This window comes from Cynoglossus semilaevis, chromosome 13 (genome assembly GCF_000523025.1).
Source record: "Cynoglossus semilaevis isolate Cse_v1.0 chromosome 13, Cse_v1.0, whole genome shotgun sequence".
NCBI classification, from domain to species: domain Eukaryota; kingdom Metazoa; phylum Chordata; class Actinopteri; order Pleuronectiformes; family Cynoglossidae; genus Cynoglossus; species Cynoglossus semilaevis.
In genome coordinates this window covers 10,653,674-10,680,076 of record NC_024319.1, presented here as the reverse complement: position 1 = coordinate 10,680,076, position 26,403 = coordinate 10,653,674, and the positions used below count along the sequence as shown (strand labels likewise).

The 26,403-nt window shown below is 42.4% G+C and overlaps 1 protein-coding gene across 22 annotated transcripts in view; it reads right to left on the bottom strand.

Annotated features, from left to right (window-relative positions):
• The window catches only part of nphs1 (NPHS1 adhesion molecule, nephrin), a 147,739-nt gene that overhangs the window by 57,095 nt on the left and 64,241 nt on the right, over positions 1-26,403 (bottom strand). For 9 of the 22 annotated variants that reach the window (XM_025061819.1, XM_025061818.1, XM_025061837.1 and 6 more), the window contains exons 1-3: positions 11,952-12,137; positions 3,913-4,142; positions 3,604-3,684 (exon numbers count right to left, since the gene is read on the bottom strand). The gene's annotated coding sequence lies outside the window, so the exon portion shown is untranslated. Of the gene's footprint in view, positions 1-3,603; positions 3,685-3,912; positions 4,143-10,898; positions 11,041-11,951; positions 12,140-19,363; positions 19,505-26,403 lie in introns of those variants that run through there. The other 13 variants (XM_025061820.1, XM_025061839.1, XM_025061838.1 and 10 more) reach the window with 7 other exon arrangements.

Here is a 26,403-nt window from a genome sequence, read left to right as displayed (position 1 = left end):
GTTTTCCAGCAGCTAATGCATTATTGTGGAAAAAGATGGACGCTACCTTAGACCGTAAATAATGGACGTAAACACTCGGGTACAGACCCCGGTTTAACTGGCATTAGATGTAACTCTGAATGAATGAAAGTCTATGGTAGAAATAAGTACAATTCTACACTTCCCTTTAACCAAAAGTCAACTTTGGAAATTTGCCTTCTGCTGCTGTAAGCAGGCTACTATTGGACGATCAAGCTGTCAGTCAGAAGCAATGTCTGTCTGCTTTGTTTTCAAAGAACCTAAATGACCATAAAACCTGTCAGGTATTCTTTGTCAGGTCAGAACGGTATTTTATGAAAACGAAGTCGCAGCTTATATCCCCAACTTTATAAAGCAAACTTCCTACTACTCCGCCGCACCACACAAGATCTTATAAATACACACTGTATACTGCATGTTATGTAAAGTATATAATATATATTTACACATAAACACATACAAATATACACATGCATATATACATATGCAGTATACATATGAATTTATGCACTCGAGCATGTATTCATATATACACATAGATATACAAATATATATGTACATATACACAAAAGATACACTTGCATATACTGTATATTAATATATATGTATATATGTACATATATTCATACATATATGTACTCATATTTGTACAGACATATATATACATACATACATACACACATATATATACACACATAAATATATATATTCATACATATACAGATATATACCCAACACATTTCGTGCAGCTATTATAGTGCATTTTAAACCCCCCCATAAAGTGAACGGGTGTGGCCACTGCAGTAGTTTCATGGACCTCTCATTATATGGAGGTACTGTTTGTAAAGCAGCAGAGGACTCCTGGTCTACTTCCACTACTTTTAACTCTACTTGTCCTATAAACAACGACTGAATAATATAAATCCATTTTTCAGCTATGGTTTTAACAGTAGAAACACAATCACGGCCCCAGCTCTGCAGCTCCTACAGGTGGAAACTGTTGTCAACCACATGCCCACAGCCTGGGCTGTACTAACAGTAGTCACTAACTGTCAGCACAGCCTCAGGTTCCCCCAGGCCGTCTTAGATAAAAGCGCAGGAGATACGCACTAACACAGCACTCCTTGTTTTTTAACCATCTGTTCAAGTTTACTGTGGTGACTAACTTTTGTCCTCACCTTACACTTCATACATCTGCAGGCACCACACATCCACAGTGTCGCCTCGTGTTCGGCTTTGTACATTCATGGACCTCGTCTATTGTTGTTGTTTGTGACCCCACGGTCATTATCTCCCCCCCCCCCCCCCCCCCCCTTCTGCTTGTACCTTGGTAAGGTTAACACATCTCTCAAGGGGTGTGATGTGCTGTGTACAAACACAACAAAGAGAATGCCATCTGTATGAGTCTGAGAGAAAAGGAGGTTTAGATGTGTTTTTGTCTGAGCAGGGAGAAAGACAGCCCTCCCCCCTTTACGGCCCATTGTTTAAAAGGGTCTGGGGCTGTCGCTCCACTCCTCTGGATGTTGGGGGAATAGGGCAAAGTCTGGCTAATATTTAACTAATGATTGCACCTCCCAGACTCAACCATCCTCTCACCAACTGCCAGACCTGAGCCATCTCTGCAGTGAATGTCACTGAAGTGTGGCCACGTGAAATAGAATGTGGAGGGACGCTGCTCTCCACCGCCATCAGGGGAGAGGGCTGTGGGAGAAAATAACCGTTGGAGAGCCCATAAAAATGCCGCGAGTGAGGGAGAGATAGATGCATAGTGTTGTGTGGGAGGCCAACGAGTCCAGCAGTCTGAGAGAATGCCATATGCTACCTTGAGGCAGGCAAAGTCTGGCAAGAAGCGAAAGGAGCAGCAGAGTTGGAAAAGAATGGCTGGTTTCCATCAGCACTGATATTATGTGTGTCTGGCCTTTACATTATCCATCAGAAACACAATCTTCTCCCTTCAAGACGGAGGCTGTGCTACTGACGGAGGAGAAACAGGAGAAGGAGCTGAAAGAGGCGCAGGAAGGAGCGACAGAGACGCAGAAAATGAGTGGCGAGGCATTAGGAGAGGATGAGATCTGTAGAAGAGGGCGAGGATCACAAAGACATAAGACTTGGGGAAAAGACAAGGAGACAGCAGAGGAGTGTTAGATGGATACAACATAAAATATGAAGAAGGGCTGATTATTGTTCTGGAGCCAACACTGTGGACTAAAGTCTTTGGTGCTTCCAGGCAAATGTAGTATTAGTCACTTCAATAATTAATCACCCTGGGAGCATGTCGTCGCAGTCATGCACTGACCCATTTCTTTAACATTTCTCTCAACAGTAACACAGCCACGGAGCCTCCGCCTTTTCGTACCTTCATTTAGAAAGGCGGGGCGGAGGGGTGGGGGGTGCCGGCCCAAATCCTCTGGGTCAAGCCTGGTCATTTATTAGCCACATTTCTCCGGAGAAATAAAAGTAAACTCACTGCTCTTTTCAAAAGCCGGGAACCCATGCGGGGAGACAGAATAGCGGCCTCGGCTGTGGCCAAATGGGCCTCGCTGGCTGACTGTCCTGTTGAAATATGAAGCCCATATGTAGGACGGCCATCTGAAAGAGGGACCCAACAGGGCTCCTTCAGGCTTTGATGCTCAACGCCACAAAAGCAGATGGCGGTGTCCTGGTATTTAAACTTTTTTTTTTACAACAACAGCCCTTCTCCTTTTTTCCAATCCTATCCGGCCTATTAGCCCCCTGCTTGTCATGGTCTAGCGGCCGATGTTTAGACCCCGGGGGGGTGTGGGGGAGGGGGGGGGACTTCCAGAGCCATGGAATAAAGTCAAGCTTCCCCATTGACACCGGTCTCACTGGCTGACTTTGAATAGGAGTCGACCGAGTGAAAAGACATGTTAGAGAGGACAGAATGGACTAAGGCGTTGGGTGGATCAATACTTGCAAGGATTTATGGACTTTTGCTCACCGTGTGCTCAGACAAAGCAGAGGTGACTGCAGGTGGCTAAGAATTTTTCCGGACATTTGTCAAAAAGCAAAAAAAAAGTAACAAAAGGTGTTGAATAGAAGGAGAAAACCTGGAAGACTGTGATCAAAGCCCAGCAAAACCTGCTGTGTGTGCATGTGTGTGTGCGTGTGAGTGTGTGTGTGTGTGTGTGTGCTCGGTACCTATTCCTGCCCTCTTCACTAAAATAGTCAGTGTTTGTAAGGAGCAACCAGTGTGCTGATTTGTTGTCAAGAAATTCCTGACCCAGAAAGCCAATCACAAAGTTAAAGTCGGGCACAATGCAGATCAGCCGTGGAGCCCAACGGTCCCTCCTGCACCAGCCCGCTCCTCGTCTCGGCCTCGGCGTGCCACAGGCCAATTAACTGTTTGATTCAGAGCTGGGCGGGAACGCCATAATTGATCAGGAGGCGATAGTCAATTCAATTATCAATTTAGACACAACAAGCTGAGCAGGGATGCAGAGCCCCGAAGTTTGTGGAGAGGGCGCTTCAGTAAGTTGGCAGCACAATTGGTGAGTATGTTTGCTTAAGCGTAGGAATGAGAAGCACAGGAGGAAGGCAGGGAGGTGGAGGAAGACTGACACTTACTGTAGCTTCTGCAGGTTGTTTACTTGGGAGTCTGACTTGCACCTCTCCTCTGCTTCCTCTCTCTCTGCAACACAGACATGGCTGCCGAGAGCACATAAGGAAACACAAATGTGCACACACAAACAAACATTTGCATTAAGACACACACACCCAGGTAGTGGAAATGTGTTGTTTAATTTTTCTACTGTATGAGGGGCAAAAATTGTGCAAAAATAAAATTAACGACGAGAGACGTCAACGTGCATAGCGGACAAAATGAATCAATTTAAAATAACTTTGCCTCGCGTGAGTGCCAATGCGTGAACACACCTGGGTGTTGGAGGATTTGCAGTGAGTGAATCACGTGAAAATAGCTTTTCCTCATCATTCCCATGATTTCGCTTTGTTTACTCTGTCATGGTGGGTTGCTTCTGTTCGATCGGGCTGGAGAGGCACTGGGTTGGCTGGTTGTGCTAACGAAGTCTCAACGTGCTGTTTGTCGGTGGGGTAATTTCCCAGGGTAGCACATGGTTCCACTGATGAAGACAGAAGATCAGCACCTGAGACGAGGGAGAGGAGAAGGAACATGGGTGAAGATTTCAAAAAAAATCTACTGTTTTTCTTTGAAATGTTTTGAGTTATTGACAGCAAAGACAAATATACATATATATATACACATTTATACACATATATTGCCATATATACACATATTGACATACTGTACATTCACACACATACATATACATGACTTGAATTTGATGTTAAAATATATCTAAGCTTGTAGTCCAACGTATAGTGCAAAAAAACAAAAACAAAAAAACCCATTATATCCAGATTACTACAGCCACTACTACAAACAGACATGAAGTTACTCCTTAATGTAAACAGTGAATCAGGTCTAAACTGGACTACAGTGACCTATAAGTTATAGAAGGATCGCAGCTTTGTAAAAGAAAAAAAGAAAAAAATAAAAAAAATAAAAAAAAAAGGTTGACGACATGAATTACTTGTTGCTAGGCTACTTGATACTGGAGCTAACTGGTCAGACATAAACAGTGCCATGCAAACATTGTGGAATAAAATCTACACCCATCTATATATAGACATACACATATGTCTATATATAGGGGGGGATGGGGGGGGGTTGTCTCCATGTTTGGGAATGTTTTTCTAAAGTTGCTGGAGACAACAAGTGTGCCAAGTGGACTTCTCCATCAATCTGACGGGACCTCACTGGCCCAGCCTGCATTTCTAAAGACGCGGTGAATGTGTGAATGAGAGCACACCCCGCAGGAGGTTGCATGAATATAAAACACTGCAAGTGGTCCTCCCAGATGGTTGCATCCTGCTGCTAGTATGGTTTTCTTTAACCCTTTATCTACAGCAGTCAGTGAGTCGCAGCATCCTCGCACACTGCCCCGCTCCAGGCTGGGGGCACACCAGGCTGAAGTTACGCCAGTGGCAGCGTGTTCCACCACAACTCCCAGATTCCCCACAGACTGTTTTTAAACGAAGGGGAACGAGGGGGAGAGAGAGGGAGAGAGAGAGGGAGAGAGAGAGAGAGAACAATCTTCGCTGCTCAGAAACGCAAAGCAGTGTGAATACTCTGTTCTTTGTCAAAAGCTATCTTCGCCAACTGCCACACACATGCTCATGAATGCCTGCACACGCACTCACTGACATGCACAAATGCCCCAGCATGGCTCCTTCCTCTGAGGCTTGAAGCTGGTCCAGAGCATCAGCATTGTTGAAGAGGCTTAGTGAGGGAAAAAATGAAAGTCGAGAGCAAAGAGGACGAGCGTGAAAGACAGCGATGTGGAAACGGAAACACAGACGCCAGGGGACATTTGGCCACAGCGCGGTCTTAATAGATTTCATTCTAACAAAAAAAGAAAAGAAAAAAAAATTCAACATTCTTATCTGGTTTAGGCAAGGTCAGCTGTGGGATGTAGGAAAATAAAAGGCAGGTGAAGGGTGAGCAGAACGAGGGTTTATTTAGAAAGACGTTACTTTTGTTGTTTGAGGGACAGCGTCTCGATGAGGACACTGTGTCTGCTGCTAGCTAAGGTGAATTTTTAAAGTCGTCCTCCACATACCACCTTGTCACCGCTCGCATCTCCAGTAAGTCATTTTTCAAGGAGGCCAGTGTGTGTGTGTGTGTGTGTCAGTGTGTGTATGTGTCATAGCTGATGGAGGTTATTCTTTTATCCTTTGACCCACATTCGAGGGGGGACTGAACAGGCCACATGAAAGACAAACACCGCCCAGTGGAACATGGGGTCATGTGCAACCTGAATGCCGGCACACACCGGCACGGTCAGCCGAGCAGAAAACACCATTAGGCATTCACCGGGGTCCAAACCAACACAAGGCGCACGCTCACAGAGAAGCACCTTGAAAAAACATGTAACACGTATATGCAGTATATCATGATCTACCAAACACAGCATCTCACATTGATCTTTTGTCAAAGACACCTTCCTTAGCTTCACTCCCCTCCCCCTCCCCCCCCCCCCCCCTCCACCCACAACGCCCGAGCCACATGGCTCAAAAAGAGAGGGCGGGAGACGTTACTTTTGTTGTTTGAGGGACAGCGTCTCGATGAGGACACTGTGTCTGCTGCTAGCTAAGGTGAATTTTTAAAGTCGTCCTCCACATACCACCTTGTCACCGCTCGCATCTCCAGTAAGTCATTTTTCAAGGAGGCCAGTGTGTGTGTGTGTGTGTGTCAGTGTGTGTATGTGTCATAGCTGATGGAGGTTATTCTTTTATCCTTTGACCCACATTCGAGGGGGGACTGAACAGGCCACATGAAAGACAAACACCGCCCAGTGGAACATGGGGTCATGTGCAACCTGAATGCCGGCACACACCGGCACGGTCAGCCGAGCAGAAAACACCATTAGGCATTCACCGGGGTCCAAACCAACACAAGGCGCACGCTCACAGAGAAGCACCTTGAAAAAACATGTAACACGTATATGCAGTATATCATGATCTACCAAACACAGCATCTCACATTGATCTTTTGTCAAAGACACCTTCCTTAGCTTCACTCCCCTCCCCCTCCCCCTCCCCTCACTTCCACCAACATGGCCAGAGCATCATGGTTCAAAAGGAGAGGACGAGCAGTTGTACGACAGCTGATTATTAGGGTCAAAAATTACATTTTCCACATGAATAAGTATTACCATAAAAATACTGCCCTCCTCCACACCTGTGCGTTTGTGTAGGTGGCTCTGCATGACTGATTTGATTTTTTCCCCCCCGTTATTCAGACGCACACCAACGGAAACGCCATGTAGAAGCAGCTACAGCTGTAATCGTGACAAAGGTCAAGGAGAATGACCGCCATCTTTTATTTGGACAGATAGACTCCAGATGTGATACAACAGCCGGCACTGATAGCGATGTGGTTGAAATGAATGGGTTGCATAAAAAGGACAAAGGTCTGTACATTTGTACATAAACAGCAGAGTTTGAAAAAGTCAAAGAGCGGGACTGATCCACCTGTGACACAGAGACAGAGAATGGACAAATACAGCTGAGAATCCTGTAAAAAAAAATGACCTCCACCCTGTGTCTGTACAGATGGAAATGAAAGGAAATGGTGAGCATTAAGTGCATGCTGATTTAGAAGGAAGAGAAAGAAGAAGATGAAAAAAAAAAACGACAGCAGCAAAACAAACAGATGTAATGACAGGGAAATTGGACAAACTCGTTGAAAGGGTCCTGGGTGTATCAGAGAGACTGGGCTTCTGCCAGTGTTAAATATGGTTCCCATCCCCACAACCAGATGGTTTTTCACTTTTGACCATGACTGCCACTCTGCCTCCCTCACTCCCACACTCAGTTTTTGTCTCGTTCCGTCCCCTGAGGCAGAGAAATAGGTAAATGCTGTCATTCCCCCAACTCAACTCAGCGCCAGAGCCAATTGTGCTGGAAAAGAAGGGGGAAAAAAAAGTCTTCGCTTTTGATATGAGTGACAGTCTTTGGCCAGGCTAATGCGACTACTCCTTATGACCACTGAAATCCCTTCAGGTGCACTGCTTGTTAAAGGTGACAAGTCTGCTCGGAGAAGAAAGCCATTACCTGAGAAGAAAGGTATCAGGCAGCCTCCTGCTGCTATAAATTGAAAGCAAATACAATAGCTCCGAGTCAAGGAAGTATTCTGGGAAATCTAATAGCCTTGATGCTACTTCCAGTGAAGTTTTCTGTACCACAAGAGAGGAACGTCTCTGGCAGGACGTATTCCTTCAGATTAAAAAAGGATGTGTGTCATAAATTATGAGAATCCAGCGTCTAACACACCAACAGTACAGTGTCCCATTGACACGCTGCCAACATTTCTGCCGTCTTATTACATTTTTGGAAATTATTTTTTTTTAATAAAATCCCTTTCTACCGTTCCTCTCTCCCTCATCTCCAGTCACAGTGAGTCCTGGGAGCTCGGCCACATGGTTCAGGCCTGGGCTACAATACACAAGGACGAGGGGGACCAGGAAAGTAGTGGGGTTTCAGAGGGATAAAAGTTCCTTTCTTCTCTGCCCCCGACTCTTTCTTTGAGCCAGAACAGAGGGTTGCCACGGCGATGAGGTTGGTCCGTCTCCCACTGCGTGGTCTGGGAAGAGCAGCAGCTTGCTCTGACATTTACTCAGGCTGGAGGAAACACATGAGATAGAGACAAATTCTCTCACACACATACACACACAAGAGTGTGTGTGAAAAGAGGGGGAGACATGTTAGCAAATGGAAGCTGGAGAGAGTGAGTGGATTAAACAATAACACCTGTAACATCAGAGGGCTGACACACACACACACACACACACGCAGAACTCTCTCGACCCTTTCATCTTCTGCTCCGAGTCCATTCACCCAACTGCTTCTATTGCAGGCTTCCCAGTTTTCATTTGCTCTCATTTAGAGGTTGCCAGTGAGTCTGGAAGCCAACGCATATTTCTGTCCTGATCACAATCACGGCCAAATTCAAACACGGCACAAAAGCAAAAGCAAATTCAAATGAACGAGCAAACCTGGCAGTTTGGACACACAGGGACGTGCAATCCAAACCACGGCCGTCTCACAGACAGGGCACCCATCGCCGCCAGTGCGGTTGTGTAGCTAATAGTGAAAAACACATTCAATTGTATCCTGATCAACATTGTTTTGGTTTTTTGCGAGCAGCAGAACAGCTACAGAACAGATTCAATTAAAGCCTGAGTGTGTGTTTGAGCTCCACAGTGGAGTGTGCAGTCGAGTCATAGTGTGTTTTGTAGCATTGGACCTTGAATTCTCACTAAGCTTCATTATGGGATGTTTGAATGCTCTGAAAGCCTGACATTGAAAAGCCACAGCAAGTCATAAACCACTCACAACAAAAAAATACACTTCTCAAAAAATCAATAAAAAACAAATTAATGTTTTTACATGGGTTTGTCTACTGTAATTTATTAATTTTGTGGAATTTACAGAGTTTTCATATAATTGAGGAAACATCTTGCAAAACCATAAGAATTAATAATTAATATTCATAATACACATTAATACTAATTAAATAAATAAGTTTCTTAAATATTCATTTTTGTGGTTTGTTATAGTAGTAGTGGTTCCTAAAGTTGGGGGCGAGTCCCCCTAGGGGGTAATAGGCCTCTTTTTTTTTTTTCTTTAAAGCTTTCTTGAAATTGGACACATAATCAGTGGAGTTTTGAACCACTGGGTGGGCAATTATACAATCTATTAAATGGCGCATTCTGCAGAAAAAAAAAAATCTAAAACTACTGATATAGATTTCTTCATGGGTTAGAGGCATTACAAAAAAATTATTTAAAATAATTATTCTTTTATAATTGACCAATGTTTTTGGAATTTGGGTGAGCGGGTAAATTTAATAAATGGCTGCAACAATTTTTCCAATTCCAAATCTAATCTAAAAGGTTGGGGGAACCACTGCTCTGAACACAGGCTGCAACAGAAGCTTTGGTGTTCAGGCTAATGTATTTATATTTATGAGAGTGAAAAAAAAGAATGACACTTCGCCACAATGCAACTCATGCAAGATTTGACACCGATAAACACGTGGCAGAATTCATGAGATACTGTATGTGTACACGCACCACTTGGAACGTCAGTAACACTATGCTAATGGGTCTGTCACTGAAATACACTAGGCCCTCTGTTGGCTGTGAATGAGCTTTGTATTCCCCGGCACTGGGGCTCCACTGGAAAGGTTTACTCTTAGCCTCCTTCTGTCACTTTGGAATCTAAAATAAAGGCAAGTTCAGTGAGAATATTCTGTGTTACATTTACCCACATGACCTCAGAGCCATAAAAGCACAGTTTTCCCCCCAAGATTTCCATTTTTTTTACCCCCATTCAGATCACTTATTCATCTACATTTCCCACAGATCTGCCCAATACAGTCGAGCCGTCAGTCTTCAAAGTAGATCAAATCAAATAAGAAAGGCGGCCATTATGAAGCAAGTCACTAAAACAACCAAGTCTTTTAAATCACATTACCACATGTGAAAGCACTGTCGACAAAACCTACTCCTTTTAAATAAAGGAAAACAAAATCATTCATTTGGCAAAAAAACAAAACTAATACTAAGTTTAAACCACAACAAATAAAACAATGATTTGTATAGTTATCCTCTCAATCAACAACAACTTTGGAGATGTTTTCTTAATGGTGTTTATATATAAATATATGTTTAGATGTATATATATATATTAGTTTATTTATGCACACAGACTTTATGGCTCCATCTTATTTTTTAGCATTTAAGGGAAACATAAGCTGAGCCGAGTACTGATAATTTTATTTATTTACAGTATGGGATTAAGGCTAATGTTCATTTTGAACAACTTCCACACATACTTCTGTATCTCAACCAGTTAAAGCAGTGAATCAGCGCTGAATTAATGCAGTAAATGTGTTCCATCACAGTTTACATAACACTGTCAGAGCACTTGGCCACCACTACGTTCACAAATCAAATCTGCCATCAGTCTGAGGAACAGCTCTTACACAGAACTACTCTAACTGACTGAGAGAGTAAAAAAAATATCGTATATTTTTAACATGTGTATCATTGTGCAATTCCTGCAACTGGGTAATTGAGGTTTCATCTATTGTACCAGTTGTCAATGCTTTACCATCTATTTCACTCTAAATGGGAAAATAAACAATAAAAAACATTCAATTTTTAAGTTGTTAAACAAGAGGTCAAACTACAAGAAAATGCTCAGTGGTTTTAAAAAAACTCAAAAAATCAGCCAATCTCACTGAGAAGATTACTACTGTAGCGTTAACTCACCACAGAACGCACGTTTTAGGACACTTGGCATACTGCTGCACTTCTCCAAAACAACAAAAGCCCAAGGCCACAGCTGGGTCCAACAACAAAACGTCTCTGTCTGTCTCTGTGTTTAGCCGTCTGCTGCTGAAGGCCCTCCATGATACTGCAATTATCAGGTAACACCTGTGCCAATCAGCTCACCTGCAGCTGCCTCCATGCACCGTCACCACACCTGCACTTCCTGTTGGAGCTGAATACAGGTGCAGGAAAACACTGACCATGTCAAACTCAGTGATGTCCAATGATGTACTTACTGCTGCCGTGGTGTTTAAGACCACAATTATCACGACACGCTTTACATCACTAAATAATATGGCAGGCTATGAAACATACATTTTGATAGAGATATTTTTATGAGGAGATATAGAGAATTTTCTTATGAATATATATATATATATACATATATAGACACATATATAGACATATATACATACATATATGCATATATATACAAGTGTGTATATATTTGTGTATATACAGTATGTATGTACATATATGTATATATATATTTATAGTATTTAGGGAAACATTCTGTAAGCTGCACACTGTAATGATGTATTTTGTATTTACTCTATGGGTTTAGGCGTATGTTCAGGCTATACCCTTTTCAGTCACTAGGGCTTTTCAAATGGCCATAAAACTATATTACAAATAATTAAAAGTTAGCCAAAGAGTAAAGCCCAAGCAGCTAATAGTATAACAGTACGCCCGGAAATACCTTGAAGATAAAATTACCCAGGAAATAATAGAAAATGACCCAGAAAGACTTTACAGAGTAACAATCCACTGTTTAAAATGGTTGACTTCCTTTTCTAACTACGGGCCATAAAAAGATGGAAATGAAAAGGCCACGCTGCACAACCTTCACTTGGCTGTCACCAAGGAAGTATCTGGAAGGTTATGTTGTTTTTCTAATAAAAACATTTACCGAGAAACAGAGAGAGACGCGGAGCTGTCATCAACACAAACAAAAGTGACTGTCGCTCCTGGTAACATGGACACTTCACCTACATGAAGGAAAGGATAATGGATTCAGACGTCAGCCAGCGTGAGTCACTTTCGCTCTCTGTGTCCGTCCGATGTTCTTGTCCTCGTGGTCGGACGTGTCCATGTTACTGTCTGTGACTATTAAACTCCCCGTTGTCTTGTTTACGTTATGGAGGTCAGTCACACTGTGTTACATGAACCTTGTTTGTTTGGGCTCAGCCTGATGTGTTGTAGCTGCTGTTCACACACAGTCGGCAGAGGGGGGTGTGGGGGGGGGGCTTTCCATTCTCTGACTGACTGACCATCAGTCGTTCAGTACAGCACAGTGTACCGTTCACAGGTTCTAATGACTGTGGTCCAACATAAGTCTCCAGTCGCACCTTATATTCTCATTTTTACAATCCTGAAATTCCCAAATCGGCTCAATATTCCGATATATTTACTAAGGAAGGAGCTCTGACATTTCAAAAGCGAGTTCCTCTGTTTATTATTTCCTTCCTCTTTGCTGCTTCTGTGCTGTTCGCCAAAGTTATATACATTATACTGATTAAACTTTAAATCTGCTTAATCGCAGGGTAGCTGTGGATCAAAATTAATCGAGATATATCAACATTTCCATATGTCATAAAACATATCTGGAGAGACAGATAACAGCAGGTAGATGTTCAGGTTTGTAGATGTTCAGTAAGGTTTCACACCTGGTTGTGACCAATTAAAATGATGAAATTATTCATATGGAAAAATGTCGACAAAAATATCCAACACTAATACACGGGGTATTTTGGTCGATATCGTGAACAGCAAAATATCCAACACTAATACACAGGGGGTATTTTGGTCGATATCGTGAACAGAGTTGCTTTTCAAAACTTCAGCCAAGCCCTTGTTCCCAACCATTTCAATCAGCCTACAGTCTCTCACAATCCATTTTCAATTATATCAGTCAGCTTGTCGGCCGTACACTCACTAACTGCCCTTCAATCAGTAAAGCTAGTCTGATGCAAGCCTGCGGTCTGACTTGAAGTTGAAGCCTCTACAAACACATGCTGGGGGTTGATGGTATTATATATGGCTGGAAACCTGGACACAGAGTGGCTGTGGTAAAATACAAAGCCAACCAACAGGTTTCTTTTTTTTATGTTGTTAAAAAAACATGTTCATGACAAAAACCATGACTCTTACACCCTGAGCAGAAATTCCAAGAATGTTGACTTGTATGAGGAAAAAAACTCCAAATGTGATTAAACCTTTTGCTTGGCTGTGTTTTAGGTGTCAGAAATGTCATCACAAATCCTGACAACCTGAATTTAGTTTTTCTAAACTTCAATCAAAGTGTGCTACATTTAAATAGTGTGCAATCTGTAACAAATGTAGAGGTTTCCTTCTACATTATATGTGTGTGTATATATATATATATATATATACATATATATATATATATACAGTATATAAATCTGTATATAAATGTGTATATATCTACACACATATATAGATATAATCTGTATATATCTACACACATATATAGATATATAAAGTACATATATACACATATATAAATATACATATATAAACTACATATATGAACATATATATTTATCCATATACACATATACACACAGTTATACATATATACACATAAAGTAAACATATATGTACGTATATACATAAAGCTAACTTATACTGCTGATAAAAGTTAGACCTATTTCCATAAAAACTTCATTTAAACAGTGAAAATGATGAATAGTACTATTAATCATCGTACATGCAAAGTATTTCTTTGTTTTTTTTTTTCTTCTTTCTTCTTCTTGTTTTGTAAAGCTGAACACATGCTGACGTGGCCAGAGTTTTCAGTGAAGCCTCTCTCGTCTCCAGTGGGCTCCACGTGGTCACTCCCACAGAGTGTTGGGGATAGAGGGAGACCAAATGATGCTTTGTAGTGGATTTATCCTTCTTTGTGTACGATCTTATCATTTGCCAAAGGCACTTTGCTGCAGCCCAATGGGGGTCTTCAACTTGCCGCGGTCTTTATCACGTGTCGTGTCTACCCCGCACTCTCGGGGGGTCAGTTATTCTGCCGAGGCTGAACTCAGAGGGATGGAAGCAGCACGAGCGAGATGAGCCTGGAGGGGATCTCCTCACCCTGAGACGAGTGATTACTTCACTGGGACTAAGTTATGCTAATGTATTCATCTCCAAAAGCACCGTGATTATTTAGAGTTCCTCACCAACTGTTTTAGATTTCACTCGCTTGCTATTTTATGCAAAGATGCAATTTCTTTTTTTCTTCTAGCACTCCACTGTCACGCTGCTCGCCGAGCTGAGGGAGATAAGAGGCTAGAAAAATTCAGAGGAATGTTGAATTCTTCGCCCCGGTTTTAATGTGCCCTTGATTTATGAATGAATGCAAATCAAAACATGTCTTTATCCCTCCTAAAAGCTTGGTGTGTAGCAATTTTACAAAACGACAGCAAGTGGAATAGAGCGGATATTACTTCAAACAGTACATATGGCCAAATCACCCTATGTTTTATGTAAAAGGTTTATTTATTTATTTATTCATTTACTTGAATACATCCGGTACAATCTTGGTGTATTTACTCTCCTCGTCTGAATCAGAGCTGAGCCCCCTGTCGTCTCATTGCGTAGTTTTTATGCTCTATTCCACCTGCTGCTCAGCATGGTGTGTGGCACGTTGGTGCCCCAGTCTGGTTATGTTGCCCCAGAGAAACAGCACCAAAGGAGAAATCAGCATAAAACAGCACCAAACACACAGGAGTTTATTCTCTCTAAGTCCACACACTGTAATCATAACAGATTTACACCACTGTGACCGCACTAATGCTTTTCCTCACGTCTGAGCGGCGACAACTTAAGTCTCCACTAGCATCGGGCTGCGTAAACCTCTTACCAATGTATTTACAAATCTAAAATCTGGAGTTTGGTAATTGACTTCTTATAACAAAGAACGTACCAGTGTTTCTTGAACTTTTCGATGAACTGATACCAGGTCTGTTAACCAGACGTTAGTATAAATGGAGTATCCACTGACACCTGAGTCTTTGGAGTCAAGGACTGGTTGTTATAACGCACGCTGGACGTGGAGAGAAGAATCACTTTTGGCTTGTGCCTTCATCAGAGCTTGGCAACAAAGACTTGGTGGAACACGACCAAGAACCTTCTACAGAAGGAAGTTCTTTCCACTGGATTCATGTTGTCTTAAAACAGATAATCAAAACTTGCATGCTTGAACAGTGAGGTCCAGAACATACGAACAACAGGAGGTTCTCACCATTGGAGACCAAATAACAGCCATTACATGTGGGGTTTTTATGGAAGACCAGGAGGTTAAAGCCATCATCTCGGCACCAGAAGATCATCAACGTCAAAAATGGACAGACAAGAACGCAGGGATCATCTGAATACAACAGACACCACTGGAATGTACTAAAACATAAAATCCACAGGAAACCAACCCACACAGAATACATATTTTGGACGTGACCAAGCAGAAGAGGAAGGAGAAATCTAAGAGCACTGAGTCGATACCTAAAATGGGGAAATAGAAAAGGCCTAACGTCAGATTCAAAATAAATAAACCACAGAACGAATACAGAGATCAATACACCGGTCACACATATATAACATCCAGACTCCTGCGTAAAGATAAAACACCTCCTAAGTATAGTGAGTGTAACTCATTTATGAAATACAATACTTCTACTGTGAGGAATTACTGCACATTCTTTTCTGGATGTTGCAGTTTTTTTTTCCTCAGCTGCATCAGACGCAGACGAGGTATGAGCAGGAGCTGGTGGTCAAGAAATAAACGAAAATTAGAAGAAGTCACAGAGGGATTGAAAGGGTTCTCAAGGCCTGCAGGGATTTGGAGAGAATTTGGAGAAGACTTCTGAAAATGAGAGCACTGCCCAGATGCGCTGCAGAAAGCAGCATCTGCAGCATTAATTATAATACCCCCCACCACCCCTCATCCCCCGCCCCCATCCCTCACCCCCTCACCCCCTCTGCCACCTGTTTCCTTTCAATGGCCCTGCTATACGTGAGTAAAATCCAGGAATCCACGTCCGGCACTATGGGCTGATGCAATCACATACAACTTGCAAGCCCTCTCCCACCACTCTATCTCCCTACTCACACACACACACACACACCACAGTCACCACAGTCACCACAAACAATTCCCCGTGGGTATCTCCATGTCTTATCTATTAGTAAGTGAATGTGAGAAAGATAGCAAATAAAAGCTCTCTGTCACCTAAGATGTCTCGTCCGTGCGGTTTGTTTCTTCCTCGCTGCCGAATTGATTTGGTGAGTGAACCGTTTCATTGATGTAGAGATTGTCGGCCTCGAGAGGACACGTGCACATTCTCTTTGTGGGCGTGACAAGCAGGTTGCCGTGTCAGAGCTGTGTTGTGCCAGTGCTATTGTCACTCCGTATCACCGCTATCTGGAAGCCAGGATTACATCTGCACAGATGGGATTCTTATCATACTGCTCTCATGTAAAGATGATGAAACTGCGGCGCAGATTTAGCTCAACTGATTTCACAGCAGGCTGACTAATAGTGGGCTGTGGTGTGGGCTGAACTTGACCCTTTATGAGGTCCTGCGGGGGGGGGGGGGGGGGAGGATATAAAGTTACACAGATTGTAATACAGCATGTCAATAGTCTTTAAAAGATCGTCTGCAAAAAGGATTTGAGAACAGCAGAGGAGTTCTCAGTGTCTGCTCAACCACGCATTAAAGGCCTGGGCTTTTATACCTGAATGTGAAGGATTGATGGGAATGCAGGAGGAATAGTAGCCTCTTAAATTGAAGATGTTTGGCACAGCGCTCCAGCACGATCACGTGACTGACCACGCCCCCCTGCTTAACCCACAGGCTGTCAGATCTACTGCCCATTTTGGCTCAAATACGGCTGGGCCTTTCCAACTAATCAATTAAATAATCTAGTGGCAATTTAGAAAATTCGCTGTTTAGATGTTGGATCAATGTCATGGATTTCAGAAAGTAGAGCTGCATCTGAAACATGGTTGTCAAACAGGCTGTCTGCCTGTACTGCGAAAACCAGCTCTCTTATTGTTCTTTTTTTCTCTGTAAAATCTGCACACACACACACACACACACACAAACAGAGTACATAAATGTGTGTGGGGAGGGGTTGGGGGGGGGGGGCAGCATTGAGAAGCTCAGCCAAGAAAAAAGATATGCATATAGAAGGATGAACAAGTGAGAGGTGAGCAGCAGAGGAAATAAATCAGTTGTTCCAGTGCTAATGAACACCAACACAAAGACAGAAGAGAGAGAGAGAGAGAGAGAGAAAAAACTTTATTTCCCTTTTTTTCTGCTTGACCTCCTGCTGAGATTTAGAAGCTTTAATTCTCCTGGTGATGCTGGGATCCAAACAGCTACAGTGAATAAACAAGATTACCCATTTGAACATGCGAGAAAATCTTATCATATTGGAGCAGGGAACGGGATGGGGAGCTGGACTGAAGCAATAAGTCTGACAGAGGCAGAGACACAGACAGTCATGGTTGGTCAACCCCAAAATCATAAAAAGATATTTTTATGTTTCTTTTTCTGGTCATTTTTACTGACCCTACAGCCTCGTTGTCCAGGCACATTGATGTCCCAGAGCACAAATGATCAATCTTTTTAATTGTGAAGAAGGTGGTGTGTCAAATAATATTTTTGTGAGTTACAAAACAGCATCAGATATGCAGGAAACAGTGGTATTTTTATTTATTTTCCCTTCTCAAAACACAAAATCTATGCAAAGTGGAGCTTTCCAAGGGTTAAAGGCTGCTGAGAGCTGTACAGTTTCAAAACATGCTCTCATCACCTGGAATCCGATCTGGTGAAGACAATGTCTTTCTGCATCACTATGTGCTTTGATTGGATCCTAATTGTTTTTGTCTCCTTAAAGAGATTCGAGGCAAAGAAACGTGCTGCGGTGGTGCCGTAGGGCCGGCCAGGATGGAGATATAAACCACTGAAGGACAGACGGAGGGGAGTCAGCGCCACAGTCAGGTTAGTCGGAGAATGACTTTCAGTTCTGCCGTGAGCGTCATCACGATCAATCCGTGCGACTCAGATCATCAGAGGCAGTTTTCACTGAACCTGAATCCGTCAATAAGACCAGTACTACTGCAAACCTAAGGCTGGGGGCCCGGCCGTGACACACGGCTGTGTTGACACAGGACAACAGCTGAGATAAGACACAAGGGGCTTATAGGTTCACAGCAATTGTTACTATTTGACATAAACATGCAGAAAGATTATAAGTACCATGTCTTCAAACCCCCCCCCCACCACCACCCCCACTCTGTACTCGATACTGTAGGATTTTTTTTGTCTATCACTGAACAGACACTGATCTTTTCTGATCCTTTTGCATCCCAGTAACATGGGTTCAATGTAGATTAAGACCAGCTTTATCTTCATCTCTCTCTCTGTCTATTTTTATATCCATACAGTATATTTTCTGAGTTCTGAGCAGGACGGCTTAAAGTGTCCAGCTGAAGCCAACACTCTAAATTTACATCTAAAGAAAGCTTGTTCTTTAGCTAAAAGGGCTTTAAATAAGTCAGGCTTGCTAATGGTTTGGTGGTTTGATGGATCAATGCTGCACCACAGCCACAGTGGGACTTTTTTGTGAAGACTTATTTTTCTCCGACTAATGAGTTTCTTCATGCATTTATAATAATAGCAAAGTACCAGGACTTAAAGCCATTTCAAAGAAGTTCTTCTATAAATATGTGTGTGGAGGGGGGAGGGAGAGGGAGGGGTCGATTATTTGTCTTTCACAGGTTTTTAATGGTCAATAGACATAAATGTTTGGGTCTTATATACAGTATGTTTTTTACTTCTTCATTTTGCATTTTCTGGCTGGTGTGACATAAAATATGTTAATCCAAAAATGATTTTACCTCTAATCACTTTGGTATTCGTGTGAATCGGTCCTTTCCTCACAAACCGACTGAGCTGTGACCAACAAAAACAGGTCATACATCTGAAAAAATGTGGTTTAAATAATGTGGAAAACCCCCGTTCAGGGCAGATACTGTGGGAGTAATGACACACGTAGTATTCTAGTATTCTTCGAGGCAAACATCATAATAAATAACATTGTGTCCCAGCCTCGCCACATGTGCTGAACACCTGCTGTATGTCGTGTGGTTTGCAGAGTCCCAACCCGTGGTATTTGCATCTCACAAACAAACAGACACAGGTGAGAGTGGGGTTTTCTTCTGACTCCACCAGCAAACAGGGTTCAACCCACAAAAAGACCCAACAGCTGTTGTGTGTAAGTGAGCATACGGCTGGAGTAATGAAACTACTAAAATAGAATGATTAAGGCTTTGAAGACCTGCGTGGAATATTTTGTATAGATATTACAATGAGGACGGAACTCACTCCTTCTCCTGCCTCTGCTCCTGCTCCTGCTCCTGCTGCTGCTCCTGCTCCTGCCTCTGCTCCTGCTGCTGCTCCTGCCATCGCCTCACGCTCTGTCTGTGGCTCGTGATCCCAGGTGGAGAATAAAGACTGACAGCTGTACTGAAATCAGAAGTAGGAAGGCTGCTTTAACTTTACTGATCTGTACTTTGGAGTACTTGTATAATAAATATAATCATTTTGTTAGAATTACAGAATTTTAAATAAAGGTCAGTGGAGTTTTGAAGCAAAGAAAAACGTGAATGTGTTGATACCTCATCAATACTCCTACTGACAAAAAGGTGGCGCTGCTGTAGAGGTTTGAGAACCACTGGTATTTGTTTGAGAATTTTCAAGGTTGATATATTCAAAAACAGTATTTACTACCTAGTACAGATGTACTTATTACCTTAATGTCCATCGTGTTGGACAGCCAGTGTGAGTATTGGACCAAAAATGTCCAATTATCTCACCCTTACATACATCCTACACACACACGTACACATATGTGTAGATGCAAACCTGCCCAGAAGTTTGTTGATCACGACTAAAAGTTTCTACCACGTGCAGGGAAACAGCTGCTTGAGTCAAAATAATAAAGGAATTCCAAAGATGTTTGCAGTCATAAACACAATCACAGCAGCTCATACACAAAAACAAAGCACCAAGAATGTTGCCTTCTGTCAATGTCTCATTTGTCTAATAGCTAGAGTGAAACCAAGGCATCAATAGTAAAATCCTACCAGTGTGTTTGTGAACATGGATTATTTTTCTGAGACTGTGGGAGAAATTGAGCGGTTTGACTACAACCAGCGACTCGGTGTCGGCAGGAAGAATGACCGCTCCCGCCGAATGGCTGCCTTACTCTAATGAGGTAATATTACCACACTAAATGATGAAAAATTCATAGTACAAGTTGGTGTTGGTGCAGACGGCGCTCAGAAAATTTCATTTGCTGTTTGATATTCTAACTTGCCAGCTCAGCAGGCACTATTGTATGATTGGAACAGAGGTGGAAAAAAAAACACACTTAGGTCTGAAAGCCCAAGCTATTACGGTGAATAGCCTGTAGACACAGCAGCACAAGTGGAAAAGTGTGTTTGTGTGTTCCCCTCTGTGCTTTTGTGCATGCGTTCACAGCACTCCAATTGTGTTTGTGTGTGTGTGTGCGTTTGTGGATCTGGAGGCAAGAGTGTGTGAAACACAGGGCGGCGCAGGTGAAGGTATGCATACTGAATGCTAAGTGATCATTGTGCCCATCTCATTGGCAATGGAAAGCTTGTACACGCCTGATAAGAGCGTTTATGGAAAAGTCAGCACAGCATTATCTCGTCATTGCAGGTTAGATCACAGATAAAAGGATTGGACTCTGAAAAGTAAATAAAAAAATATCAAGCCCCTGATAAGACTCCAGCTCCTGAGCTCTAGCAGCCTGCCTGTAGACTCACGCCGCATCCTGACTCCCCGTCACTGTGGCCACATCACTGAACAACAGCTCTGTATGAGGCCTCACTAGGACTGGGAGGGAGAGGTGAGATCGAATTCACTCAGGGAAAATACTGATGTTGTGTTACTTATAGCTGAGCTTGTTTTACCCTTTAGGCTACAATGAAGCAGACGCTTTAGAGCAAGTGTGTCAAACTAAAGGCCCGCGGACCAAATGTGGCCTGCTAAGTCGTTTTTTGTGGGCCCCGGGAGCCTAAATAGCTTTCAATTGTTTTTTGTGGCCCCCGGGAGCCTAAATATCTTTCAATTGCCTTATAAAATTGTATTTCTTATCAAGATAAATAATGTGATATTAAATATGTAAAAAATATTTTTAACATAGAGCAACATACAATATTTGTAACTTGAACAAATAATAATCAATTGCAGAATGGGCTGATTTGTACATTATGGAGTAGTTGTCTCTATACAGTCTTCAATTTACAACCAGCCATTTAAGGAGAACTGATAAAGTGGCCCCGGGTGAAAATCTGACAGCCCAGGTTAAGGGGTAACTCTGCTCTTATTCAAATTCCGATGGTATCACGCTACATATATTTTTAAGGACTTGTTGCGTTTTCTCACATCAGTCTCACCTCTTCACTATCCTCTGCTTCCATATGTCTACCAGAATTCCTTTTCCTTATCCTGATTCTTTTCCCCAAAACCTTTCTCTCTACCGCCATAATATCCCCATCCTTCCTACTTCCTTGAATCCCTCTATCCCTCCTTTCCTTCATGTTTTGAAATGAGACTCGAGCCGTGGACCCTCAGGGTGATTGTGATGGAATGCATTTAGGGGGGGCAGCCACTTTCTCTCCAACCTGCATGCAAAATCATCCCGACGGGGGAATCACTGGCTCCTGCTAGAACACCGAGTGCGGTGGGAGCACCATGGAAACACCGCTGCTCTGCCTGAAACCCTTGGCAGATAGGTCTGCACAATCACCCCCGGTTAAAACGTTTTACTGTTGGATAAAGAAACAAACTGCTGGCACAAAATCCACTCACTGTGGAAGTCTGTTTTCTAATTCCTGTTTCATGTTCCTGGACTTGGAAATTAAATTTATGAGCATGGCAAAACAAAATGTGCTTTACGCCTTTAAAGTTGCATAAAAGCAAACGCAGTAAACACAAATCCTACAGGAATCAAGTCAGTCAGCGCAAACGGGAACCCTCGGAAATACAGTGGACTGTGAGGGGCTCAGAGGAGAAAATCATGAATACACAGTCATTCAGTCACAGAGACACACAGAGACCCCTCCCCACTCTCTAACCCACACTCACTGCTGTCAGGAATTGCTGTCTTTACTCCCCGGTCGAGCGCTCAAGAGATTAAGCTTGGGGTAATTTATAGTTTGGGGTAGTTTATATTTTCAGTGGGACTCAACGCTTTACCCAGGTTTCCATTAAAAAAAAAAAAAACTATTGATTTTCACTGTGTATTTATTTATTTATTTTTTATATTTTGCCCAGTGACCTCGGCAGTTAAATATTCATAAGCCATTAAAAATAAAAGATGCACATTTTGTACGTTTGCCCTTTGTTATGCACTGTGCAGTCCATAATCTGTTCAATCCAGAATACTTTCCCACTCAGAGGTGAAGCGAGCGCTGTTTTGCAAACACAAAAACACCATTAGTTTCCACACATGTTCGGCGTTGATTAGAACTGGATGAAAGAGAGCGCAATCTCCTCATTTGGCAGATAGAGAGGCTCGCAAATGTCTTCATAACATTATGCTGTTGCTGTTGTTCCAAAAAACGCTGTTTTTCTCCCCTGATTTAGAAAATTGCTTTCCATTATAACATTTAGATAAAGATAACCAAAGAGGAATACAAACTGAAAATTAGAAAGGCCATAAAACCTTTAATTAAGATGTGGATAAGTTTGGGAAGAGAATTACAGTGTATCCTAGAGTGTCCCTTTATGGAGGAGGAGGGAGGAGAAGGAGAGGCTTGAGGAGAGCAGGTGAGGCTGGAGACAAGCAGAGACGAGGAGGAGAAATACTGAGCTCTTCTCCATCAATAATGTGAATTTATTAGTAATTCACTAAATTGGTTACTACGCCTGGAAGCGTGAAAGAAAACGGTCCAATCTTGGTTTTTTGGTTTTTTTCTTCTTCCCTCATCTGCTCAATACTGTCTTGTTTAGTTGGACAATAAGCTTTTCACTTGTCTCCCATTGCAGGACTGTGATTCACAAGCTCAGTGTGAGTCCTTCCATCTCCAGAAATTATGCATTGGCTGCAATGCTCCCTGCTGAATCCCTGCTGGGGCTGAGCAGTGTTCTGGGATGCAACCCAAGTCTAATCATCCGCTACAAGTTTAGAAGTGGATATGGGGAGAATTTTCAGCGGTGGGGAGGAGGTGACCACCAGGAGGAAGGGGGGTTCGGGGGGGGGGGTCTGCAGAAGCAGTGGGCAGCTTTATTCACTCGCCGTTGCATGAAGCAGGACAGGTAATGACAGGCAGAGACATGGATGAGTGGTCAGCCTGCAGGACTCCCCTGTGTTGATTAGTGCTTTTGTGCCGCTGTGTCCAAACTGTGAGAGTGTGATTTGTCCCCGCTGTCATTCAATCAGTCCACAATAAACTGCATTTTGCCTAAAACGCTGACAGTCACCACGAGGCTCACAATCATTTTGGTTTCTTCCATTTCTTGTAATTCGTTCTGTATTCACACACATTTTGAGCCTATTAGAGTTTCTCTTTACACTGCAGCTGACGCTAGGAACAAAGGTAGCGGGGCATTAACACAGATATAAAGGTGTGTATTTATATCTGGGCCGTGAGGCATGAGCTCAGCACAGACTTAGCAGCTTAGCGCAGTCCGAGCGGGGCGCAAATGTGTGGTCTTTGAACATGCTTTATGTGGCCGCAGACCTCCGCGATAAACAAACAGAACTGATTAATCATAAAAGCCCAACTTTTAATTCCTCTCATGAGACAACCAGGAGCTTTTGCATCATTTCACCAGCGACGTTTTCAAAATAGTAATGAGAAAAAAAAAAACGGGCCTATGGGCTGAGTGTTTGAGAATGTGGTCGGTTTCAACAGAACTTTCATTTCTTTGAGAGGTTGAAGAATATTTCTTATTATGAAAACATAAAAGGGAAAATGAAGCAGCACAGCAGGGGATGTAAAAACACAGACAAAAATATATATTTTTTTTTTACTGCTGATCGTTAGACTCTGCTTTAATGTATCTTAAATGCTCAAAATGTCATAACAAATGCAAGGCAACAGGAACCATTATTCGAGGGTACATCCTGGACAGTCCACCAGTAAGATGGACGTACAGTTGATTTTCATCTCGAAAGACAAAGGCAACTCAACTACCCATTGAGTACTAGTACCACTACTAATTGTTATGGAAGTGAGTACTAGCCAATCTGGAGGACTGTTAGATCACGCACACCATTTCATCACATGCTCTTGTTTGTGCCGTTGCTGTTGGACATTACAACCCGACACACTCGCTCCTTGGTATTTTCATTTAGTGGACTAAGGTTTTCATGACTGTGTCTGCTGAGACAGTAGTCCCCAGCACAGTCAGTCAGTACTGGTTGGTACCACGGACCATTAGCACCGCGCCAATCAAAAATAATTATTATTCCTCTGTTAGTATTTAAATATGTCTGAAAAAAGCATTATTTTGAAAGATTGTCAAATTAACTTTGATAAAGGTTAATGGAAATGACCGGTAAATTGTTAATTCTTTCTCTGAGTCCCGAAAGTTAATGGAAATGACCGGTTCTCTTTAAATAAATAAATTGTTAATTCTTTCTCTGAGTCCCAGTATCAGGTTTCTCATCCCTCAAAATGAACAACTCTAAAATCAGAGCAGACAGATTTAATAAAGGTGGGTAAGACATCCTTCAGAATCCTACAGAGTTCGATTAAGGATGTCCTGATGTGAACACTGCAAAATGTTACGATTTAAATAAAGAACATGGAGCGAAATAGTTTTGGGTTGTTTTTTTATAAATACTGTAGGTATTTCCTTCATTTGCATAAGAACTTTTGGACCAAGCCCACTTTTGAAATACGATCCAGAATTATACTCAGGCAGTAAATATCCATAGCACATCCGAAGGCGGAGCAGGTAAATACTAGCAGCTTGAGTAAGTACAGCGAACCCATTTATTAAACATGAAAGTATGTCATTGTCACAGAATTCAGGACGTCAACCTTTAAAAAAAGCTGAGAAGGGATTAAAAAAAAAGCATCAGACATGCAACGGCGGCACTTGTACAGACTTAGAGTGGGGTGGGGTAGTGGGGGGGCGATGTTGAGGAGGAAGGTGGGGGAGGGGTGCGGTGTACAAAAGCCTGCTTAGTAAAACAAAAAAAATAAAACAAGTCCGAGTCCATAGCCGTAGTTAAAGTCCCCGCTTATGTCCTGTGTCCAACCAAGAGAAGAACATATTCTTACAGCAAACAATGCTTTATTTGGTGATTTTGGACTTTTAATTACTTGGTCCATTTGTTTTGGAAATGACTAGAGCTCTTTAAATACAACAGCCGCCCAGTAAAACTGGTAAACTGTGTGCACGGGCTAACCTTGGTGTCAGACTCTGGCTGTGTGCTCGTCTCGTTGGGTGCTGTGTGGGTTTTTGCATGTACGACAGTAACTGGGCATCCCATGAACGAGGCTCAGAAGGATTTGCTTCCTGCTTGGAATAAGCCAACATCAGGACGATACACTGGTACTGGGTGGTTGATGTTAGCATGTGGTACAGCAGGAAAGAGCAGCATTTACTGAGGAATAAAGACTTCACAGCACAACCTGGGAAAGTCCCAGATTCAACCATCTGTCCTAGACATCAACTGCATCACCAGAGTGTCCCCTGGCAGAAGACCCATCCCCACTGCTCCATCTCTGCTATCTGCTTTATCCTCTTGTCATTTACTCTTGATCCCTGATTTCCTTGGTAAGCCGACTTGCGTTGGATCAACCCAACAGTCCTCTGAGATCCTAAGAGGTTCTCATCACTGATTGTGCTTAATTACTAACAAAGCCGTTCACGGTGATGACATGCAAAATCAGATAAAAACAAAAGGAAAGGTAAACAACAGACAGAGCACGTAAGAGCAGCCTGATGTTTTAATTAGGGCTGTCAAAATCAACTCATTTTTTGAAATCTGTAAAATTATAACAATGTCATTTGGTGGACTGACAAATACTGTATATCCAATATCTCCACTTTTCATGCAGTTATGATTGCTCTTATAAACATTGATAATCATTTCTATTATAAATGGCACATGCTAGTCAATTACTAATAGTCTAGAATGTGTTTGTGGTAGGGATGGCGATCTGATAGTCGGGATCAGTTCGTTATTGGTCAAATCTTCAGGATTGAATATCATAAAAAACAACTGTAGTCCACTCAGTCCGATACCTAAACCAAAATCACTTCCGTCATGGAGAGCCAAATTATTTCGATGGGCACCCTAAGCAGCCAATCATAAGCAGCCAATCATAAGCAGCCAATCTCGCAAGGAAAGACCAGGATCATACCATTATGTAAAA